Below are 19,034 nucleotides of genomic sequence, written 5' to 3'. Positions count from 1 at the left end.
AACTCTGAAAGGATCCTTCTAATTTTAAGGACTACACTCAGAAACTGAATCTGCCCTATATCCAAGTGCCATGTACATTTTTTATATTCAATGAACTTTATTAAAAAGTTGCTTTTTTTTTTAATCAAAGTGTATTTTAACTAAATGAAATCCAGTTTACCTACAAACAGGAAAGCTTCTCAGTTACTGCAAAGCTTAACTGGCCCAAAGCAAGTTAATGCTTGATTCCTCAGCCTGTAAAGTCTGTGGCTGCCACTAAACAGCGCAGCAGGAAGAGTAACACTGCTGAGTAGCTGGAGCTTTGGGCTGTAAAACTGTAAGATAAGGATAATTTATAGTTCTGCTGTAGCTAGGCTGTATGTCTTCCATGTGCTCTGGTAGGACAAACCTCCTCCACCTCGCTGGGGAAAGAGGTGCTGCTTGTCCTGCTCCAGAAGCCTGAGGCAGGTCCAGGAGTCCTGGCAGTCGAAAAAGCTCCATGTCATGCATACCACATACTGCATAAAGTGTGTCCTTCATCAGGCATAATGAAATGCAAAACCAGGAGTCTTTCCCTTGACCTTTCTTCCATCCAATAGTTTGGCAAGACAGTGAATGTAGGTGCTTGTTTCTACAGCTGGCCCTGTGCATTTCCCCTCTGCGACAGCGGGTCAGACATTTAGCTAGTCAGTACCTTGGTTCCTCCACTTGCAGAATGGGATGCTGTGAAGATAAGTTACTTGGTAATATCTAAAGAGGTCTTTGAGTTCTCTTTGAGAGCTAGCCATTGCTGGTGGACACTCAAGAAAATCAATGCAGTAGATTTTTTTTGTTGTTGCTATACACTGACATTTCACATAACTTCTGGTTTATGTAGGTCTGTGTCCTTCTCAGTGATCTCAAATTAAAGACTGGAAAAAGCCAGAAGATTTGAGGGCTAAATGAATTTCACCATCTTCCAGACCAGCTACAGTTCTTTCAGTTTTCATCCCTACCCAGTTCCCCATTTTATCCCATTTGAACTTCTCCAGTATGTGGGTGGAGAGGAAGAGCAGAACAGACATAACAGACAAAAACTTTTTTTCCTCTGGGAAGCTGACCAACATTTTTGTTTTAATTTAGCCCAGTTTCCTTGCAAATGTCTTTCTGCCTAGCTGTTGAACTTTCTGTAAACAGTTTAGTGAGAGTCATAAAACAAATCCCTCAAAGAATAGAAAAATAAACATAGTCATGAGTTACTGAAGTGAACTCTCTTCTCTTCGTCTTGCTCTTTTTTAGGCATCACAGAACTGTTTTTCAACTTAGTCACAAGAAAACAGTCCAGGGAGATAAGAGAACACAGCACAAACAAACAAATGCATCATACAGAAAGTATATATATATACACATATATTTATACATTCATGTATTTTATATTTTTTAAGCTTTGATATAGATTTGAAAAGACATCTGAATTTCCTCAGATATGGAGTGGCAGTAGAGATGTAGCTTAATGTAATCTGCCTCACAAGAAGCAGCAAGTTGGTGGTAGGGAAGAGCTGAGCTCGTACTGGGTGTTTCTGGGCTGGACAAGCAACTGCATGGGCTCATGTGCCTGTGTCAGCTCCCCTGTTCAGATCACCAGGACCCACCTGCACCCCACTCTGCCTTCCAGTCCTTACCTTGAAATTGTCTTTAAGATCAGCATTGGGATTTTGAAACCACTGAGGCAGATACAGGCATTACAGGTCCCTTCAGGAACTCTATACCACATGGTCTGTTATTCTGGAACAGAACTAAGTGTAAAGAAATACGCTGCATTTCTCTAATTGCCTTTTTACACAGTTTCTCAAATTAAGCAGCAACAAGGGGAAATTTGGCTTCGTAGGGGTTGCGTCACCATGAACCTCCTCCACACTCTGTACTGCTGTGCGGACAGGCAACCTGAAGCAATTACCTCAAATTACTTTTGGTGCTCTCTCTCTGCCTACTAGAACAAAGGACAAGGACAAAGTCTGTATAAGGACCTTGGACCTTCCTTCTGTATATCCTCTCATCAGGAGCTGCAGCACTCAGGAGCCCACACAAGGACTTTGAGAACTTCCTGCCTCCTGCCGCCAAAACCAAAGAAAGCACAATATTTACTAGGTTAAATATGCAATGTGAGGATGAGGCTCAAGTTATGATTTAGACTACAGCTGTGACATGCTCAGATGAGCTCATGTTATGAATTCTGCCCAGGAAACAAAATAATATTTAATGTGCAACACCCATCTTACTTGCTTTATTATCTTCAATCATCAAGGTTGAATCTGCTCATGGTCAAATGCTCTGAAATATCAAAAGTTGTTTAGATGCTGACAGTGTATCACTAAGAATCTCTATGTAAATGCAAGTTATTCCATGATTTGTTGTTTTTAATAGGGCTTGACGGTCTAAATACCAACATAGCAGTAAACAGCTCATCTCTCTCAAAACTTGTCTCTATGAGACGTTTTCCCCACCTTGGATGAGGAAGTCTTGTGTCCAAGTCTTTTATGAAGAGGTTGAAGAGCACAGGGTTGAAGATGGAGCCCTGTGGAGCCCCACTGGTGACAGGACACCATCTGATGCCACCCTGCTCACTGTAACCCTTTGTGTCCATCCTGTGAGCCAGCTGCTCACCCATCCCATGATGTGTTTTTCCAGCTGTGTGCTGGACATTTGTGTTTGTGTCTATCACTGTGAGTGGGGAAGTCAAAACCACACAATCAAAATCAGTCCTCATGATGAGAGCTCTACAAATTGGGATGCCAGATTTAAGATGAAATAGCAAAGGCCTTCTGTGCACATGTGCATGGTGTCCAGAAGCCAAGGGGAGTCAAGTGCCAGCTGAGACATTTCTTGGAGCTCAGAGACTTTTACATTCTCTATTCTTGGATGCAGCTGACTGGATGCAGCTGACACAGGAGTGTAATTGGCAAAAAGATGACATCATCTGGATCTGGATCTTTAAAATAAAACAGCAGAAGATGAAATCACTCTTTGCTCCAGGAAAGTTGGTATGAGTTCCCTTCAGGCGGCCTTAGTAGAACAGTTGTGCTATTAAATTTCCAAAATATTTCTGTTGGTAGAAATTCAAACATTGAATTTAGCTTGTGTACTAACTTGGCTGGTAAGGGGTCAATTAGCCGGGCAATTAGGCTGGCTGGCAAGGAAGTAGGAACAACAAAAAATCATTTTTAGCCTGTCATATACAGAAGGGAGCTCAGGGAAGAGATGAATCCACAGCTGCCCCCTGCCCCTACCAGGGTTAAGTCAGCAGCCCACTGCTGCTGCCAGCAGTCAGTGCTAATAGGAAGCTTCAGCTGAGGATTTCCAATGTGCAGTTTCCATATGTGGTTGCATGTCTCTAATCTTTGTGAGAAGCTGGCTGTATGGATCTTTATTTAGGATCCTCTTTAGCATTTTTTCAAATTGTCATTAGGATTTTAGATGCAGCTTGAGCTTTTCCCCTCTCAAGCCATGGTGTGATTTTCCCAATTGCAGTTCTGCTGTGCAGCACCAGACAATATTGCTGAATTGTATATCTTGATTTTACAAATGTTTTTACATCCCCCTTGTGTTTTACTGCAGGCTCTAATTTGACTTGCCCAGAAATGTTCACGTTCTCTGATAGCCTGGGAACCTGGAAAAGGAGAAGATCCAGATCACCCTACCTGTCAGTCCTCACTAGCTCCTTGTGCTTCTGGCTGGCAGCTTAATAGGCTTCACTGTGGATCCTAGAAAAGCTAGAGAGACACAGTGATGGGAAAAGTTCAGATAACAGAAATCCCAGCTAGAAACCCTTTGTAAAAGTCAGTTATTGTCCACCATTCATTTGTCTGGGCTGCCTAACAAATGAACCTATAATTCCTGCTCTGCTGCAGACCTGCTTTGTGCTATGCCAGCCTTATCAACCTCTGTGAAGAGTCTCCATAGGGAAGCCAGAACATTTGGCTGTGCTTTCTCTGAGCAGTGGCTCTTCACTGCTGCTGCTGCTGCAACAAGTTCCTGCATTGTTGCACAGTGCTCTGGTAGTGAGGTCTGGGGATTCCCACAGCTGATCAGCATTTTTTGCTTCCCTAACCATGACTTACCCAACTTCTCAGACTTGCTTCTATTGTTAGCCCTCTTTTCTTTTGGACTCTCAAGACAGTTCAAGTGAGAAATTTTCACCCTGAGGATTTTACTAGTTTCCCCTTTGCCAGAAACATTCTTTCATGTGCAAAGTTAAAAAAAAAAAAAAAAAAAAGGAAAAGACAAAAAGATACTGCTTCAAGAAGTGGTAATAAAAATAAATCACCACAGTAAGGCCAACAAGTGCTTTATTGAAATTCCTTCCTCTCAGGGGTTTTCCCTGGGCAACATAACCCATGAGTATTCAGGAAATATTCATCTAAAACCACAAAAGAACACAAGTGGGTAAAAACCAGGAAAATTGTTTGCATTTGGCACCACACTTCTTATTTTAATCTCATGTTAAGTCCCAGGACTGTTCTTAGATTTTCTTCTCCTTGAAATTCATGAGGGTCAAGAACAGAATTTGAATGAAAAAAGTGCTAAAATAAAAAAAAGTATAAAATGTTCTATTTGCAAAAAAAATTACTTCCAATTTAATTTAGTTTTCCCCACTTCTAAAATGATCTGTATTTTTAATATAATTTCTCAATACATGGCTAGCATGTACTGCTGTTTCTAATATATTGCAATATGACATAATAGAGTAGCTAATTAAGCTATTTAAATGATAAGAATGTTTTCTTATTTTAATGCAATTTAGTGAAATGCATAATGTTAATAATTAGCAGTAGTGGTTACTTAGAGCTAGTTTAAACTTAATGCTATATTCCCCGGAGTACTTTATCTTTTTCTTTCAATCTGTAGTGCACTGTAACAGACTGACACATTGTACAGCCTAAATAATTTGAGTACCAGCATGAGTGAACAGCAATGTTTTGCAGAAAGCAGTGCTAATAATGCTGCAAGAAATAACTTAGTATTACTGGTGCTTTGTGCTTAGCTCATTTCTTCCATCCCTGTACCAGCAGACACTTTACTAAGAGAATTAAATATCCATTCACTACTTCTGTTTTCCAGATGGACAGCCAGAGGCTCAGACCTGAGGCAAGCATCTCGCACCCCAAAAATCACCCCAACAAAAGCATAAGGATTTCTACTGTGCCAGAGGATGGCAAAGGTCTTTTCTTCTCCCTGTCCTTGAAAGGACAGGTAGACCTAGAGAAATGAGATAAGATGCACAGAGATCTGTTTGCTTCTTCCTCACTTCTCTTATTCACCCTCAGCTGTGCTGCTATTCCTAGACACAGGACCTAAATCTGAGCCACAGGCATTTACATGGCTTGATATTTTTATAGCAACAAAAATGAGTTTCCCTTTATCCAAAAGTGGCTGGAATCCCAGGTCTGGAATTGTGCTGATGGGGTAATGTCTGGAAGGAAAAAAAAAGGAAATCTCGAACATGGAAACACTAAACGCTATGGCAACAAGAGAAGCAACAAACGGGGCTTAAAGACACAGGCTCAGCCTTAATTTAAGCAGTGAGAATTAGAGAGAGGGAAATATCAGCATTTTGTAATGCTGTGCTTTATCCTGAGTGAGAAGGTAGGATCCTATGCCCAACAGAAAGGTATAACTGCTAGAGGGAGACAGACAGCATCCTGCTGCAGGCTGCTGGCTTTCATGAGAATTCCTTCTGGCCACTCAGCTAACATTGCACGTGAGTTCTTCTCACATTATCCTTTTTTCCTGAGCCCTCTTTCCAGTCATGTGTTGTAAATACAAAGGAGGGAGCATATCTCTGTAATTTGTTAATCCAGTGATAGGAGTTGGCTGTGCTGCTGCTGCCAGACCATCTGCTCTTGAGTCACGGAGAGATTCCTCCCTTCCCTGAAGAGCAGAGATTTTTCTCCACTGACATCTGACTTACTCTGCACTAATTGACAACTCTGTTGAAAATGATGTATCTGTTCAGGATGTGCTGGGGTTTGTTCAAGTTTATCCTGGCTCTAGTGAGGACACTTCACAAGTCTCCCTTCAACCCCAAAATCCCTGGCAAACAGCTATTTTCCATACCTAACCTCCTGAGTTCTATCCAGAGTTGCCCAAAGGAGGTTTCTCTTGTTTCTTTTATTTCCTTTGTGGATCTGAATCTCTAACCAGCATGCCACAATAGTTTCCAGTAAACATCTGGAGAGGAGAGACCAGAAAAAAGTAGTCTGAAATTGCTCAGTGAAAGGCAGGGGCTTTTGATGTTGGGTCACAGGCTTTAGCTCAGCAGATCTGAATTTAATGTGTTTGCACTTCTGCCACAAAACTCCCTTGAGATCCTTGACAAGACATCCCCTTTCATTAAGCCTTCAAGCTCTGAAGTGTCTATGTTAGAGAGACCATAACCCATCTGGGTAAGGATTCTCTCCCTGTGTGCACAGCATCTGCCATAATGAGGCTTCATCTGGTGAAGCTACTTCCATATAATCACTGGGTGAACTTGTTGTGTAAAGTATTGCCAGGCTGTTCCCTTGCAGCACATTGCATTGCAAAGCTCAGCACCAGGATTTCCAGGCTCCTGTAGCTGCTGTCTCCTAATAATGTATGTACAATTAATTGGAAGTCATCTTTGTGAAAAAGACATATTTCCTTATAAAGAATGGATGGAGTTTAACTGTTTTTTTAATTTTAAAAAATGACATCACAAGACTGCTTCTCAGCACTCAATGGCAATAACACCTGAACCTCAGGCAAGTGACTACGTATCTGTTTCTTATTCAGCTGCTCTGAGCATCTCTTTCCCAGACTGGAATTTTCTCCTCCTATGAGGTGAAACTGCATTTCCCCACTGCCCTTGCCCTTACCTTAAGGCTCTTGCTGTCCCAGGCTGTGAGAATTCTTAAGGAGGAGACATATGGCCTGGACATCTGCTGCTCTGAGGACAGGACAGGCTACTCCCACACACCAAGGCTGCTGTGAGCTGCAGAGCATGTGATGTGAGCTGTGCCTGCGTGTGTGTGTGTGTGTGTGTGTGTGTGTGTGTGTGTGTGTGTGTGTGCGTGTGTGTGTGTACAAGAGGTTTGTGCAGCTCACTGCTCAGAGCACTGACTGCACTGCAGCAGAGCAATGGCAGTCACAGCAAACCTGCCCTCTTCAGTGATGCTGTTTCTGTGTCCAGCCTGCTCAGGGTTTGGAGAAAACATGCCAGGCTGGCAAGACGGGATGAGGAGGAGCAGCAGCAGTAAAGGGAGAAGATGAAATTTTGTGAGTGTTAATTCCTCCCTCAGAAGATCAGACTGAGGAAGCAACTCTTACCTTCAGCATGTTTCACAGGGCAGGCTGAACATGTGGGATGGGAACAGGACAGTGGTTATTTTTCTCCCACGATCTACCATTTGATCTTAGACTAGCTCCCTCATTACTTGTTGTAAAAGTTCCCCTTTGCTATAATGATATGACAAGAATGCCCCCTTTGTGAGGCCTTTTGGAGGAAAAACATCATATCAAAGTTACAAATTATTAGTTTTATCAGCATCACAGCTATCTTCCTCTTGAATAAAGCCTCTCATTTGTACAAAAGATATCATTGTTGACAAGACAATCTCTCCCTGGTGTCTGAAATATACCTGCTTTCATTGTACAGAAAGAAAGAGAGTTGTGTTCTTTCATTGAAGGACCTGGTAAACTTCTCAATGTGTGTCCTGGCAAGGTGTCATGAAGAAAGGGTAAAAGAGTAAATGAGAATAATGACAACCTTTTTCTTTGGTTTCTGTCTCAGTGGATTTCTGTTCCCTCAGCTTCAGAAATTTCCAAGTTAAAAAAAAAGAAAAAAAAAAATCAGTTTATGTTTTTCATTATTACATCCAAATTTCCTCAGAACTGGGGCCAGGTACCTTCCAGACAAAGGGATCCTTTTTGACCGGAGTTCTCAAGTGTGTAACACTCATTCTATGCAATGTTGTGTTTCAGCTGAGCACATTTCACACAGCTTTGTTCAGGACCAGGCTCTTGTGTTACAGCAGCTTTTAGAGGACAACACAGTGCAGTGTTTTCAACAAGACTGCCTGTTTTGTGCACACGTGAACATCTTCCATCTGTGGTAAACTCTGGCTCAGTGCTGCTCAAGGAGCACTGGGCATCCCCGTGGCCATTTCCTGAGACAGACCTGGTATGTTTTCCATGGAGGTATGTTTCCATGGAACCCAAGACTTTTATAATAGCACTGGGATCAGAGGTATCATTGTTCAGATGAGTATCTTTTGAAGGCTGGATGACTTTTGGTTTTCACTACATCAGTTGTGTGCCTCTTGTGTATGGAAAGCAGCCTACAGATCCAGACCAGGAGAAATCAGAAAACTCATAGAATTATAGGATTATTTAGGTTGTAAAAGATCGAGTCAAACATAAAACTACTACTGACAACTCCACCACTAAGCCATGTCCCTAAGCACCTTGTCTACACACATTTTAAATACCTCCATGGTGAACTTAAACACAGATTTTCCCAGCTTTTGGAGATAATACCAAGGGAGTAACACATAAGTCAATGTCTTTGCTTTGCATTCTTCCACCTATAAAGAAAGCCTGGAAGTGTTTGCATTTTACAGATATTCTCAAAGAACTTTTCAGCAGATACCTTGCACATGAAAAATTCAGATTTTGTCTCCACAGGTTTTCCTGATAAACCCGCTGGACAGCTTAAGAACTAGTAGGATTATGATACCTATGATAAAGGTATGGCACAAATAACTTAAAGAAAAAGTAAATTGTATCTTGGCTGTTTAAAATTCTGTCTTTTGTTAGTACATGTTTAATGCAACAATGCTATGGACAGCTGGAGGGAAAAAATCATTTTGCTGGAGACTCATCTCAGTCTGCTCTATACTGCCAGTAACACCAATATCCTTGCATTTCCACAAGGAAAAGCAGTTCTGGTAAGTCTTGACCTTTCTGACGCTTGAAAGGTTAAAAACAAGAAGAGAATGGAGGTTTTCCAGGAGGGAGAAAATGTCCCACTTTTCAAGCCTTTTCTTGCTTGTCTCTGAAAGGAACAAGGACAGCACTGACTCACCCTGCACTTCCTTTTGCCATTTCTCCTTTCTTCTTCCCCTTATATCTCAGCAAATGTCAGAAGGGAGCCTCAGTCAAGGCAGAAGTTTCTGGCTGGAGAGTCACCAAGTCACAGGAAGCCCAGCTGTGCATCTCACCCTCAGCCTTGAGAAGCCGACCTTGCAGATCATTCTGGGCTTGAAATGTCTCAGAATGTTTAAAAAAATGAAACAAAACCAAAACAGCAGTTGCCCAGACAGCAGGGTTTCCTGGGAGCATTGAAAGTCCTGAACAAAAGCGCATCATCCAAACAAGTATTTCTACCAATTGCTTTGCTTATCTTGTTCAAAATGACACAAAGGGAGACAGCTTTGTAAAATGTTGCCTTATGGTGTTTAACCAAGGGTAGGAGGTGGTCAGACATCTGCCTTACAGCCTGCAGAAATTGGCAGTATTATGGAGAATTAAATCAGGGAACACAAGAAAGAGAGGGTACCTTCTGCTCTAACACGCAGAATCCAGCAGATTTTATCCACAGTTCTGTTAAAGAGTGGCACAGAAAACCCAAACACTTCATCTGGGCTTCTTAAGCCAAGCTTTTCACCTGCTTGAATTTGTTTTTTCTGGATTCCTCACTTGGCATCCAATGATTTGACCACCAGAAGGATGGTCACTGACAGCAGTAATAGAAGCCAATGGGAATCTGCCTCTGGTGCTCTTAGAAGAAACAACAGAATCTAAAAGAAAGCAAATGAAGAAACAAAAAATTGTCTAAGCATTTAATTTTGGACCATGTTGACAAATACACTTGTGAAGTTAATCTGTCAGCCCATCTGTCTCATCCCCTCAAGTAAAAAATGAGATATAGTGATCATCTCCTTGCTCAGGGCTGTGAGAAAGCATTCATTGCTGTGAGGCGTGAGAGTAGGATACTTACGTTAGTGTGTTAAGAAGAAAGATATTCACAGTCAACAATAATAAATCTTCAATTGCCATAAAGTGTTTAATTCCTTTTGTCTTCTTTCAGTCAAAATCCAGCTGGGGATGTATGGGGTTATCTCACAGAGATGCTAATATCAAGCACACTTGTTAAGGTACCGATGACTGCTGTGTGGGGTTCAGTGTAAAGTCATGAATGCAAAGTTACACACATTGATGGCTGTGAGAGGATGTGGAAGGACAGTGCTTGGGCAAGTGGTCAGAGAAGAATAGGAAATAACACCTGGTACACTGCAGGGGAAGTCAAACAACCCATACTTTAATGAAGAATAATCAGGATAATGCCTGGATAGAAAAGAAATAAATGGATTTCAGAGGGGGTGGATCAGACCTGGCTGCATTTTCTGGAAGGCTTCAAAGGTAAACCAGGCTTGAGGCGTTTAGTAATCTGCCCAGCTGAACCCTTCTGTGGGTTAAATCTGAGGGGATAGGCAAATGGGCAGGACTATCCCTGCCAGGGTGGCATGGGGAAAGGCTGAAATGAACTGCTGGGGGAAAGGCAGAGAGAAAGATCTGTAGGAGGGAGTCCCTCCCTAATGAATCTTAAATTAGTTCTCCTTCCATAACTTCAGCTTTGCCTTTCATAAATTTTTAGACAATATTATCTATTTTGGATCTCATGAAAAAATGCTTTTATTTGTAATTGATTTTATTGTGGATTGAATTAAGAGCAATTTCAGGGCAACAAGGCACTTGTCACCCAAGGCTGTGCCAGTTTATTAAGTGGGATGCTAGGACACTTCATCGGGGTCCCTTGCTCCCAGCACATTCTCCATACTGTGGCCCCAGAGGATCCATACAAACCAGGTCATAGGGAGAGGAAATAGCTCTTGTAATACCAAGTTACACAGATGGGAAAAACTGACAAGCTTCTGGGGTCATTTATGCTTTTGTGCTTGAAAGCTTGTCTGTTTTTTCCAGCTATATCACTTGGCCTGATCAATAATTTTCCTCCACCTGTGACCTGTGCCATATCATTAGCCATGAAATTTTGATCATGTCTTTTCCTTCTATTACACAGGGATAAGAGTCTGAGTTAGGAAAGAAAAAGCAAAGGATAAGGAAAAACCCAACAGCTAATCAATCCCTTATGCCAGAAATAACCACATTTCTGGAGACATCTGAAAACTTTCTAAACCTCATATTTGATAGGCCAATTTAAACCAGATTATGATCTTGAAATGATATGCCAGTCTATCTCCATTCAAGAAAGCATTTCAGGACCCATTCAATGGTAATTATTATCCCTATGAAGATAAGCATCCCTCTGAGAGGTTTCTTGACTGTGTATGCTCCACCACTGGATGGGTTTGCCAGTTTTTGGTACAGCTGCCCAAACCAGCCAGCCACAGGAGCAGGAGTCTCTCTTTCTAGCATTTCTGCCTGGAGGGTGTTTGAGATAATATTGTAATTCCTGTGACAGAGAAAGTAAACGCTTTGGATGTAAAACCTTGCAAAATACAATGATTTACTTATATAAAAGCAAACATAAAATAGGAAAAGTAGTGAACAAAATAGAAAAAAAGGTATCTTAGTTTTCTTTGACAGATATTTGAATTGAGCAATAAATAAAATTTACTTTGGTTTCAGTCATGGTATTTTTCTCTCTCTCTTTTCTTCCTTGTTGAAGAACAGCTTGCTTTGACTACCTATTCCCACATACTAGAAGAAGACCTTCTGCTGTGAAAACATTTCTTTGATCCCCTCACCTGCTAAGATTTCCTGTCCTTTGTGAATTCCTGTTTTATACAGCCCACCACAAACATCTAGTCCTTTTGTTTTGATGTTAAGCATGTTTCACTTCTCTTGCAGGGAAGCTGGAGAAGCTCATGAACACTTGTTAGCCAGCCCTTCGTCCCAAAGTGTTTCCCTTAGGCAGGCTATCAGTAAGTCTGAATGAGTGGCAACTCTTTTTTTTCTGGCAGGCACTTGTTGAGATGCTCACAGCCCCACTTTCCATGGCTGAGCAGTTCTGGACACCTGGATTCATGCTTGGCACTGAAGCACTGCTCCAAAGCAGGGTTTCTGCTTCCAGTAAAAGTACTCTTAGAGTGTGGTATGGCATTCACTGTCACACTGGCTCATCACCAATTTAGTTCCGTGCTTCATAAATTAAAACTTATTTTACACAACAGATAAATGGGTAAATTAAAGGCAATTTTCAATGCTAAAGAGTATCTCCAATAGTGAGAATCTTCTTTTTGGTAACCCTCAAGTGACACAACTTGAGGGAATGACCCTCAAGTGACAGAATTTGAGGGAATGATATAAAGCTATGTCATGAGAGGTTTAAGTTGAATATTAGGAAAAGGTTTTTTACCCAGAATGTGGTTGGGCACTGGGGGAGGGTCCCCAGGGAAGTGGTCACAGCACCAAGCCTGGTAGAGTTCAAGAAGCTTTGGGACAACACTCTGGGGCATATACTGTGGTTTTCTGGTATAGGGCCAGGAGCTGGACTTCGGTGATCTTTGTGGATCCTCTCCAACTCAGGATATACCATGACTCTATGATTCTATGAATAGTGTGTGCCCAGGGCTGCACCAATTAATAATGAGAACACCCATGTAAATTTATGAGGAGTCAAAAGAGAGAGCAGCAATGGTAAATATCTTTCCTGGGAAACCCACTATCTAGATATTAATCTTCTATAAATACATCCCTTATTCTGTGGATTTACAAAGAATAAAAGAAACAGTGACACTTTCCTGTAAAGGCTGAAATTAGATGTTCATTGCCCATGATCTCTAGGGAGATCATATTCATTTTATTGAACATTTTACCAACCAAAAGGGAAAATACCGTCTTTTCCGGAATATTTTCCCTTTGCCACATTGCCAAAGCCTTACAGAATGATGAATCACTCTTTACTGACAGTAGTGCTATTATTTCTCATTTGTCACGTAAGCAATAATTTTGGTGCAATAATTTCAGACACTTGATACTGCAATGGGACCTAGTACCTGCATATGAGCCTATGGGGAAGAAGGGCATGAAGACATATTAAAAAAAAATAAAAATTCTGTGGCAAAAATAGGTGATGACAATGATTGCCTATAGGGCTGCATGGGAGATTCACATCATAAATAATGGAACTGCACAGGTGAAAACAGAAGTTCAGCAGGAGCCGTCTGAGGCTGCAGCAGATGTGGACAGTTGTGATGATGCTGGGAGGATCTCCAGGCTCAGAATAGTAAGGGGCATTGCAAGACAAAAAAAACAGTGAATTTGCAGGAGAGTAAAGCAGTGGGTAGAGGATGGGTGGTTGTCATAGCTCAGACTTCCCTGTAGCCTCTTCTCTAAGGTGCTTTATAAAAGGGCAGAAATAAATGTAAACAAACATGGCTCAGAAACAAAGTTTATGGGTCAAAACTGTCTGAGAGATAGGAAGAAAGAGGCAAATGAGCTGGATCCTGCTCTGGGCAGGCCAAAGAGGTGGTGGCTACAGTGGCAGCTGCATTCCAGCGCACCAGCAAGTATGGATAGAGGAGAGCATGATCAAGAGAAGTGATGCAATGCCTTGGTCTAACCAGTGGAATGACTCCTGTGGGACACTCACTTCATCCCAGTCACCACATTTCAAATGGACACTGTGGAACTAAAGGATGGAGAGGAAAAGGGTAAAGCAGGGTAAAGAATATTAAACTTGTAGCAATTAAAAAGCTCATGAGTGTTGTTTTAAAAAAAAATAGCAACCTGGTGAGTCAATGTTAGAGAAGCATGGTTTAACTGTTTGTCTTGGTTTTGGGGAACCAAAGGGTAATTTAATGAAAGAGAATGTAGGAAGTTCAAACCTAACTAGATAATTATTTCTTGGTACAAAGTAAGTTAGATAATAAATAGATCAATTCCACCACACATTTCCAGGAACAAAACCTTAATACATTTTAAAGAGGAATTAAACATATATATAGAGAGAGAAAGAGCTAAGAAATATAATTACTAAACCAAAAACACTTCAGGAGCTGTGCTGGCCTCTATTAGTAGAGAACAAGATAGAACTGTGAGCTAGAAAGGTTATCCCAATGAGTTTACAGGTTTTATCTGTTGAAGTAATAAGGAATTATCTGGTCATTTCTGGAGGCAGAATGCTATAAAAAGAGGATACTTAATATTTTCTGGCCTGGCTGTGTATTTATGCGACAATATTCCAGCAGATCTATGAGCCCTAGGCCTGAAAAGAAAGGAAGGATTGAGGCCTGAGGCTTTTTGGCAAAGCAGTTTGTGGTCCAATAATGAAATAACAGGGGATACTTCAGGTTAGTCCTGAAAGTGCGCTGCAGGAGCCATCCAGTAATAGAAGTCATCCATTATCTCTCAGGCACAAATATTTTGAAAGGAAAATTTCTGCACAAGCTTGGAAAAGATGGCTGGCTCATCATTCTGATGAGATTTCCATAGAGAAGTTACAGTATTTGCAAGGTTGCCAATTTTTAAGCAATCTTCTCTCAGCCAATTTCTTTCTTTCCCTCCCTGCACTACCAAACATGATTAGATCATATTATGAATCTATTGCTTGCCACATTTCATATCTAGTTAATCACACTGAGCACTGTGACCTTATAAAATAATCTTAAATGGATTAAAATCTTTACTCTGTGCCTACACACAGGGGAAAAAAAAGATCCCACCAACTGATTTTTGAGCACTGTTTATTAAGGCATTTTTATGTATGTTTTCTTCTTCTTCTTTTTGCATTGGATAGGTCATACTTCAAAGAGAAAAGCTGTAAAAGAAAGCAGTGGGTCCACCTTAGCTGTGATCACAGGGAGGAAGAGGATAATGCCGAATATACTCCAGATAGCTGGGAATATGCAGATCTCCTTCATATGAATCTTAGTATTCAATTTATTTGTTTACAGCGAGGCTCATGCGGCTTATTTTCCTTGATTAAATCATAAAACACATAAAGCAGCTTTACTCTTCCTGAACAGCAGAGCAGGGCTGGCACCAAAGGCCAGTTCCTGCCACCCTTCTGGCACATGCACTTTGCAGAAGCAGACAATATTGTGCTTCATGATGAATGGCAACCCAAACCAGCACAATCTGCTTGGCTTTGCATCAAGTTTTCCTTTGATTAAAAATACATGAAAAGAAATCAAACCAAATGTCAGTGGCCAAGAGATTTCTCACACACAAAACAGCGACTGAATGTAAACACTGGTATTATGGACAGAACGAAATATATAGCAATAACCCCTTCCCCCCTCATAGTCAATGATCTTGCAGCACAAAATAAAAATTCTCTACTGGATCCAAGACTGGCCCTTCTAAGGTCCCTCCTGAAGCAGTTTAAACTACTTGAAGCAGATTTTTCTGTGTAAACTTTTTCTTTCCTTGATTTTTTTTTTTTTTTTTTTGTGTTACAGTGCAATAGGAATTCGTGAAGGTGTCATATGGGAAGTTTAAACCTGTGCTGTCATGAGGCACGTGCTCTCATTGTGGCTTCAAGATAGAGAAATAATAACAAAGATGGAGAAAGGTGGATTTTCAAGCAGGACAGCGTGTGATGGAATAGACTACTCCTTTATTTTACTGCTCAAATTTGTAAGATCAAAGCCCTTCTGGAGAAAACAAGAATGACTACTATTTCTTTTCTACTCCTTTTTATTGCTCCTTTTCTAGGAAGAAATGTTCAAAGTAGTAAAAATCAATACCCTCTCTGTCAACTTGCACGCCACTGAATGCTAAAAGCCAAGGGGAACAACAACAGTGTGGAAAAATCTTTTACTTTTGTTTCAACTTAGCTTTTTTCAATCTTTAAAGCAAACCAGCCTGGATGCTTCTACATAAATACTTGCTAAAAACTCTGATGCACTTATTAACAATATATGTTGAAGGATTTAGAAATTAGAAATTCCTGTCACTCTTCCAGTGTCTCTGAAGCAGTGTTCTGGTGTTAGTCTGCTGGGAATCCCAGAGAGGAATCAGCTCTGATGGAACTTATTTCTTTTTATTTTTGTACATAGCAGGCAGCACACTGCAAAATGAGGGCCGAGGGCAGCAACTGCAGGACTGATGGCAATGCTTCACACCTCTGGAGGTGAGGGAAGCTCAGCCATCCCATCATGTGGGCAGAAAACTTTCCATGTCACCCTTGGCATTGTCACTTCTTCTCACAGTTTCAGTTATGACTATCCACTGGTACTTGAAGGCTTCAAAAACTTAAAAGAGTCATTTAGACCCACTGAATTCACTGAGACTACTGATGTAACCAAAGTTAGGCACATGCTTAAGTCTTTACTAGGTCAGAGCTTAAAATACCATTCAGCACTGTGTAGTATCTTCATGGATATTTTAAAAAGACATGAGCTACACAAGATCTTCTTTTAACTTGAATAAACGTTTTAGTTCACACTTTTTGTATACAGAGTATTTTTACTTGAGTAACAGCTTATAAGCCTTCTAAACCTCCCCAGTTTATATAGCTATGTAAGTAGCAGAATTATGTCAACATGCATTCTTCTGTGGTACTCAATACACAGAGGGGGATTTCCTGACACAAATATATCCTGTATTTGCTGAGGATGTATTCCTGAAAAGTGCCACAGCTGGTGATTTCACAAAATCAAATTTTCCTCTAAGAATTATGCAAGGGCAGCGGATGGGATTTGTGCTTCAGAATTATGCACAGGTTAATTTAACAATGTATAATCTGATTCATATCCCAATATCACTGCCTAAAAATACTAAAAGAAAAACTGTCAGGAATTTTTTTCTTAGTTTTTAAGTGAAACAGCAGGTGTGGTCTGGCACACCAGAGTTCAAAGATGACAAGGATGACGTGGAGAATAACTATGTGGGAGCAGGACCGTCAGGACTGTCAAGCTGTCACACCAGTGCTTGGTACGGACAGAAAAAATGGATAAAATTATATTTTTCAGCAACTTGCTTCTCAGCACTTGGTTTTGCAGTAGCTGAAGATTGTGATGGCTTTTTTTTAAATAAAAATTGATGACATGACTGCACATTGGTCTGGGATTTTGAGCAGTATATACTTTTTTAAAATGAGATCAGATTTTGCAATCCCCTGGTGACCTTGTCCAACTGTTCTCAAAACAGACTACTGGTCTGAAAGATCTCAGCCACTTCATCTATTAGTCGGAGTAATCTTGTTCTTTCTTTCTGAATCATTATATGTATTTCTTTTTATCATCTTTGTCATCTTATTTCAGTCTCTCCCTTTTTGTCAAGGTCAGTCAAGTCAACCAAGGGAGAAGTACAAAAAACCTGAGAACTGATTAGCATCAGATGGTGTTAAATGATGAATGGCAGAACTCCCAAAAGTTGTATCAGAAAAATAAATGGTGTGTCACTGTACATTTCCTCACTATTTACTTGTGTGACATGTAAAACAACTGCATAAAAGGTGAATGGTTTTGTTACTGTTACTGTTATTATAATTTCACTGTTGTTCTCAGATAGATGTTTTTACAGAACTTTCCTAAGGACATTTTGGCAAATATGACCTACGGGGATAAAGAAAGTGAGCCTTGATTTCAGTTTTTATGAGGATCAATGAAAAGAGAAAAGAAGATGACAAAAAATCAGTACTTCAGACTAAGCTCTTAATTTATTGGCACTGCTCAAGTCCTACATCACTCCATCATCTCCATTACCTAGCTGCAATACAGCTACAGCTTGTGTGAATCATATTTCCAGAACTGCTCTACTTTTACATTTACAATTTGAAAAATCAGATAATGAGCACCTCTGAAAAGCTGACCTTCCACCACTTATTTCCCACATACATTTTTCTCACCTTTGTTTCACGCATACATTCATCTGACTGGACTTTATGCTGCAGTTGGCCTTCCTGGTGGAACATGGCTAAGTTTTTGTCCCAAAACCTTAGTCTTTTCTTGTTTCCCATCCTGATTCACATTTACACAAGACCATAGGTCCAACTTAAATAAAATCAAAACAATTCTTAATTTTCTGTGTCTCTGATGTTTTGGTGATCAGTTTGAATTTGCTATACAGACTAAAAGTTTTATTCAACCTTGAAAGCCTTATTTATTAACCTTCAAACCAAAAATATGTGTATCACAAGAACGACTGAATCTACAAGCTGTTAATTTCCACAAAGGGAAATAAATAATTGCAGCCCTTTTTTATTATGCCCTTAGACAGTAATATCAGATTGCTAAGTTTTAATTCAAGCCAAATCTTCCACCTGTTTCTTTTCTTACATGTTGCTATGGTGAAGATTATCATATATTGCATATAGAAGTGAAACACAGAAGGATCACTGAAAAAAACATCCCAACAAAGACACGTAATAAAAACTGAAAAAAGCATATTGCTTGGTAGGTGCCATTAAGCAGCCATATTTTTCTGGCCATATTTTTCTGCTGATCTGTCCAGAAATATATTTGGAATTTTAAACTTTAAACTGTTTCAATTTCCCTGACAAAATCTTTCTAACAAATACATTATCAAATACAAATGCTTTCCAACAAAGCATCATTTACATGTCCCATTAGGTCAAGGGCTGTATTGTGTGCTGGCACTGCAGCTCCTACCTCTTTTGGCCACTTTTATTCACACCGAGTTAGCTCTCCTGGACTATAATGCTTCAGTCACAGGATTAACACCTCACAGAGAGATGGGAATATTTTGTAGAGCTCAGGCCAGTAAAAGCCAAACAAAAGGCCCTTATCTGTAGGTGCCTGTGTGGATAGGCTGCCACAATTCCAGTGTAATTTGTGAATACTGGATATTTGCATTGCACATGTTCAGCAGAACTTGAAGCCCAAAGGGCAAAGTATACCCTTGATAATCCTAGGAATTAATAAAATGCTCCTCAGATACTCCAGTAAGGTCTGGAATTTAGTTTAAAAGCTTTATTTTAAAGGCAAACACTTTATAATCTCTCCTCTAAAAGGATCCTCCCTGTTGGACAACAATGCTTTGAAGGGAGAAGCAAAATATTAGTGCTAATCCTTCATTAACCTCTCTCGCTGTTACTCCTAAAGTAACAGATCTGAGTTTCATCTGGA

The sequence above is a fragment of the Poecile atricapillus genome, chromosome 1 (assembly GCF_030490865.1).
Source record: "Poecile atricapillus isolate bPoeAtr1 chromosome 1, bPoeAtr1.hap1, whole genome shotgun sequence".
Taxonomy (NCBI): domain Eukaryota; kingdom Metazoa; phylum Chordata; class Aves; order Passeriformes; family Paridae; genus Poecile; species Poecile atricapillus.
The sequence above is the reverse complement of the archived record's forward strand: the minus strand, read 5'-3'. Positions refer to the sequence as shown.